Here is a 6,603-nt window from a genome sequence, read left to right as displayed (position 1 = left end):
CAGGAATGACAGAAACTGTGTGTCACGGACCAAATCAAGAACTCGGAGCCACCCACCATGCACAGACACACGTTCCCAGATTGCAACAGTTTGTCAATCCCAAATAAGCCTTGTCATCTATGCTTTATCTGTAGGGCTGAAGATTCATGGAAGACAACTATCTTCCATTGCAAGGGACTGCTGATGAAAATGACCCTCCACATGTTGGAAGAGATGGCCAAGGAGGAAAATATTTGCCCCTATCTTTTAGATATTTGCTTAGTCAAAGTTATCAGCTTGAAGTGCTATCTACATAGCAAAATACAAAAGACTAGTACTAAAGTCACATTTATTTTAAAAAATGCTTACAGTGTAACCTTCAACCCCTTTATCTAATTCATTACAGTAGTCCTCTGGAGCCTCCCATTAAATTCTGCAGGTGATCTTTCTTCTTGCTGAGCAAAAATTCCAACCCTTGAGTTACTAGAGTACTGTTTGTACTCCACAATTACAGCATCTTGATTAAGATGCTTATGCAAAACCAGAATAATGTTGATTTATAAAACTTTTACATTTCCCAAATGACCAATAAAATGTAATCTCTGATTTGGGATATACAGTGTCCCCCAATTCCAACTGAGGACTAACTGTGCTGCTGATGTGGCACAACCTTATTGCATGAAACTGAATGAGAAAGCAGAGATGAAAACATTGCTATCATATGGGAACAAGACATATATGTATGTTTTGTCTCTACCTGCTGTGGTGAAAGTCCAGAGAGGTTTCTCAAGAAAAGAAAAAAAAAATTAAAATAAATCTTTGGTTTCTAAACAGCAGTGACAGGAAGGGAGGGCATTCTCTAGGGGATGACAGCTCCTTTCCATAAGACTGAAAGCATATAGCTACCAAAGTAAAACTGACACAGAGCAAGTTACTAGTCCCTTGTATCACTGTTCTCTTCCTTAGGCCCAGAGAAAGGATCAAGATTAAACTCAGAGGTGCTCCAGCAGAAAGTCAATTCAAAACAGATTTTTGGCAAAGAAAGCTCCCAGAGGTTCTAAGAAGTATTTTACTTGATATTGGCAGACAGAACTGACAAACACATGCTCTGTATACATGAAAAAAAAAAAGTCAAGTTCTCTACAATAATGCTAAGGCAAATCTTGTACACGTATGACAATGAATACAGCACCTTCAATGCCAAGATTACAATACAGGTTATTTAAAGTAAGGTAAACACATGCTCAAACTCTGTAGTTGTTCATTATTATGTAGAAAGTTTTGCATATGGAACAAATTAATTTCCATTACATGGCTTCATGAAGCCAATCACTTCGCTGCACATACAAGATAGGAAACCTACAGTAAATTGCTCTAGACTAGAACCCAGAAAGCCCCGTGATCCCAAGCTCATCTTTTCCTCACTAGTGTTTGTATTTGTTTCTGTGCAATGCACAGTCTTTGCTTTTAAACCTAGCCTTACCTTTAGAAGAGAGGCAAGTAACATTAGCTGTAAAACGATGGAGTCATTATCATAAAGAAGTAAGGCTGGAAAAGACCCCAAGAGATCATCTAGCCAGGGACTGAACCTGCAAATTTGGTGTTATTTACACCAGGCTCTAACCAACCAAGCTAAATGGCTGCTCACTCTTTTTCTATTGAAATGGAGAAGAAAGCTCAGCTCTCCAATGACAGATACAAATCTCATACACTGAATCTTAAACTGAACAAGCTGAATCTCCATAATGATAGCTACTATTCTAACCACTAGCACACTCTCAAAAACAGGAATTTCACCAAGAATTCTGATCCTGAATGTTCTACCACTGTCTAGAAAACAGTTTTGTAATCTACCAGGAGTCATATTCTTTATTATGTGGTCCACTGAGGAATAACACTAATTGAAGTAGTAGAGCTTTGGGATGGGAATCTAAAGGTCCTCATTGTAAACCCCGTTATTAAGAAATACAGAGACTGACTTAGTCTGGTATATGAAGGAATTTCTGTTTGCAGCTTTAAATTTCAAAACAATTGATTTAATCCGTAGAGGGAAAAAAAAACATTTTAAAACAGGCCTTATAGTTGAACCATTATAATTTGTCAGTCACGGTGCTGCATGCAACAAAACACAGGTTGCATTTTTCTGTTGTGTGTCATACGTTTTCGTTGCTTCTACTGCACACTGTCAGGATGGACAACTGAGAGAATGTGCATGCTAGTGTGCACATTATCATAATGAGGAGAATCAAGTCCCTCAGCAGAAAGGAAACTAGACCTGGAAAAGCCATGCTATTTCAAAAACCTTTAGAGAAAGACTTTGGGCTGTGTCACACGTTACATTTAGGGCACGTTAACGGCACTTAAAATGCAAATGTCCACATATTCAAGCAGTAAAACATACGCTAAATGCTATCATATTGTCGCAAAGTTAGGACTTTTCACGGGAGAAATATCTCCGGATGATATTAAATAGCATGTGTTCTGCTATCATCCAAAAACTCAACAGAAATAATACGAGCAATTTGCAGTCCCAGAGATGGGACCAACAATCATCTAATTGTCACCAGAGTCTCAACCAGCCCTAGTGAAGTGTCTGTTGGCCTTGAACCAGCCCTGGTGCAGCGCAAACATGTTTTTTAGGATCTGCAAACATGCAGGTCCAGAGTCTTGAACCAACTCCAGTGAGAGTCAGCCCCTGCACTACACCAGCTGATTACCAGTCCCAACACCAGGACCACACCAGGGCCAGTTCAAGACCCGAGCTTCCCATGTTTGCAGCTCCTAAAAATGCTGTTTGCACTACACAGTTCAGCACCTCAGTACAGTTTCGGACCTTGGATCAACAATCAGCAAGCTGGAAATCATGTTAGAGATCATGGTAAATACTACCATGCAACTGCTCAGAACATGTTCTAATTTTTAGTATGGTACGAGTAAGGCTTACTATGACCTAAATAAAATATGTACCAAGTGTCCCATGTGACAAAGCCTTTAAACATATTCATGTGAATTGTGAACATTTGGTTTCCTACTATTCACAGTTAATGAACTGCATTATTTTATGAAGTGTGCTCTAGCAAAAGTATTTGCATGATGAAATGAATGTCAGATACAAAACTGAAAAGATCAAGAACTGAAAAGAAGCAATTTGCAAACGTATCTGACAATATAGGCTACAAATTGATAAGGAAGGGGAAAGTGAACTAAAATGATACTGTCGATTTCAGCTGTAATACTTTGTTTTGCTTAAATCCTACTTGCCAGTACATCAAAAGCTTAAAGGCTATTTTTACATGACTTGATTTTACATCTTTTGTATAGAAAAGTTATTTTTGTTTTCAATTGTCAGTGTAAACATACAGCAATGACATGTGCAAAGCCCAAGCATTTCAAAGTGTCTATTCAGACAACTTTGCCCATTATCGAAAACTGTACAGAGTATTAAACAAAGCCCTATTCCTAAACACCTCACTCACATGTATAAACAGCTTACTCTGATGAGTTTTATAAAGTCAAAAAGAACTATTTCATGCATAAAAACTATGCAAGTGAATTTTTCAGGATACAGAGAAGAAAACTTGAAGGAAAAAAATTTATAAACTCTCAAATCTCAAAAAACCATTGCTATCTTAACACGCTACTGCAACTCAGGCAATGAGACAGCATTTTATTAATCATTTCAAACTCAAAATAGTTGCTTGCGTAGTGTATTACTTAATGTAGTAACCATCTGCTGCACTGCCTGCAAAAACACTTTAGGCCAGTGGAACTTGCACTTGTAGAGCAATGGGCTGCTACTTTGCTCCAGCAGGGGAGAAAGGGGAGAGAGAAGGAAGAGGTGGCAGCCAATGTCAGATGGAGGGGAGATGTTACCAAATAAGCAGCATTTGCCAAAGGGAAGGGGAGAGGCCAGATCCAGTCACTTCTGGGGCACGTCCAGCCAATAGGCTGTTGTAGATTGAGGATCACTGCTCAACCCCTGAACCACAGGCCAGATCCATGCTGCCAGCCCACAGGACTCCCCAAAACATTGGGGAAACTGGCAGGAGCACAGCAGCAGCAGCATTAATAGCTGCTCCCCTGCTGCCAAATTTCTGGACCTGTGGGGAGCTCCAATAGGCTGGATAACAGGGCCCTGCACACTGGATCATGCCAGCCTGACCCCACACTACTCATCCAACCCACAGAGCCAGATGGCTGGGCACCACTGCTTTAGGTGATGTACTTTGCAAATATGACTAGCTTCAAATGGACAACCATGCATCTCTCACCTATCTGTATTCTAGTTTTAGGAAGCAGTTAACCAACATGACTGCAGAATTCACACCTAATCCACTCTTCAGGAGCAGGCCTAAAAAAAATTCACTTGCATAGTTTTTATGAACATGAGCCGCCAATGCCAGACTGCAGCCACCAAGGCCAGCCATACCTTGTCATGCATCCAAAGGTTCATCTCAAGCTGGTTCAGAGAGGTGATACTCCCCCTCTGTGCGACTTTGGTCAGGCCACAGTTGGAGTACTGCGTCCAGTACTGAGCGCCACACTTCAAAAGGGATGTGGCCAGCCTGGAGAGGGTTCAGAGGAGGACCACCCGCTTGGTGAGAGGGCAGCAGGACAGGCCCTATGAGGAGAGACTGAAGGACCTGAACCTGTTCAGCCTCAGCAAGAGGAGGCTGTGGGGGGACCTGGTGGCTGCCTACAAGCTCATCAGGGGGGATAAACAGCAAATAGGCAGAGCTCTTTTCTCCCCAGCACCACCTGGGGCGACGAGGAACAATGATCATAAGCTGATGGAGAATAGGTTTAGGTTGGAGATCAGAAGGCAATTTTTTACAGTTAGGGTGGCCAAAATCTGGAACCAACTTCCCAGGGAGGTGGTCCTCGCCCCTACCTTGGGCAAATTCAAGAGGAGGTTGGACGATCACCTGTCTGGGGTCTTGTGAACCCAGCATTCATTTCTGCCTCTGGCAGGGGGTCAGGATAGATGATCTGTTCAGGTCCCCCCTGACCCTAGCTACTATGAAACTAAGGAATTGAACAACCAGCTCTGCATCTACCTATCCATTTGCACTATAAATCTCCTGAACTGAAATCTATGCAATAACATTTGAAGATATGGCTTTTCTCCCCAGCATGAAGTTCAACCCAGAGTTTACTAAGCTGCTTCTCATTTTTCCCTCATTTATATTTATACAGAAACAAAATAGCTATTATCAAATAAGAATGAAGACAGACCTGCCGCTATAAAACAGATAGCTGAAAATAACACACTAATATAGACCAGCAAATATTTAGACCTTCTTTTGGCCACACACAATCTTTATGAGCAATTCCAGTTACCTTAAAGCACCATAAGCAAGCCCATTTTTTCTAAAATATCACCAACATAAACTTAATTTACTGATAACAAATAAATATCCAGCAGTTTCCCTCAGGGATTTGTGGAACAAAAGCACACAAAGATTCCTTAAGCCCTAAACTGAAATCAAACACCTAGGACTAGAGGTACACTGATACATTGGTCCACACCGATATGAAGAAAATTTTCTGATTTGGAAATCGGCCCGATGCAGCCAATAATTTGTCCGATAAATGCCCATGCACGTGTGCAGCCACAGTGCAGCACATAGGCAGTGAGGAGCAGAGCTGGCAGAGCCAGCAGTGTGGAGTACTGCATGCAGCTGGTAAGTCTGGTGTGGTGGAAGGCCCCAGCCTGCCATGAGCAGATCTGGGGGCACATCCCCCCCCAGCGCCCTCCCAGATGAGCGGCAGGAGCAACAGCAGGAGCCACCAGACAAGCGCTGGATGAGTCACATGCAGCAGCAGGAGCCGCCCCTCCCTCCCTTCCCACCTGACCACCCTCCCCCACCCCATGCCTCAGTCCTGCCCCAGCCCCGGCCTCAGCCCACAGCTGCAGCCTGCCCCACACCGCACAGATCCGTGGGTACATGCCCCCCCCCCCTTCCCAGACAAGCCACTTGCAGCTTTGTCCCGAGCCCCTCCCCACCCCGGCTGATCAGCACCTGCCCATGCCCCAGCCCCATTCCCTCCCTCACTGCAGGGGCTCGAAGAGCTGTGTATCAACAACTGGATCGGTATCGGCCAATATGCTTCCTTTAAAATCAGCTATTGGTATCGGCCCCAAAAAATCTCTATCGGTGCACCCCTACCTAGAACATGACAAAGAAGTTATATTCAGGACAGAATTTTAATCTCACTATTTGGGGAGCTAAGCCTCCCTTCCCAACATTCAGAAGATGACTAAAGAGCAGGTTCTAAAATATGTAGGAGTGGTGGGGGCCGGCAGCAACAGCATACTAATACAAATCAAGATCAGGTTACAAAGCGATTCCAAAAGAACCACAACAAACAACATTAAGGATTAATGTAAGATTTATACTATATGCCATATAAACATCATCTATTAGGGTTTGTTGACATACGATTGGGAAAGAAACAAAAACTCAGCCACATGAGAAAGACAAACTCCATGTTAATTGAAAAAGACAAACCAAATGAGTAATGAGTATATATAAAATAGCCTATGCCATTTTTATCACCCAAATGACACTTATTGCCAAATTTATGACAGAGACAGTCAAACTATGTTTCAAATCACTGGAG

Source organism: Alligator sinensis, unplaced genomic scaffold (assembly GCF_000455745.1).
Source record: "Alligator sinensis unplaced genomic scaffold, ASM45574v1 scaffold29_2, whole genome shotgun sequence".
Lineage (NCBI taxonomy): Eukaryota > Metazoa > Chordata > Crocodylia > Alligatoridae > Alligator > Alligator sinensis.
The sequence above is the reverse complement of the archived record's forward strand: the minus strand, read 5'-3'. Positions refer to the sequence as shown.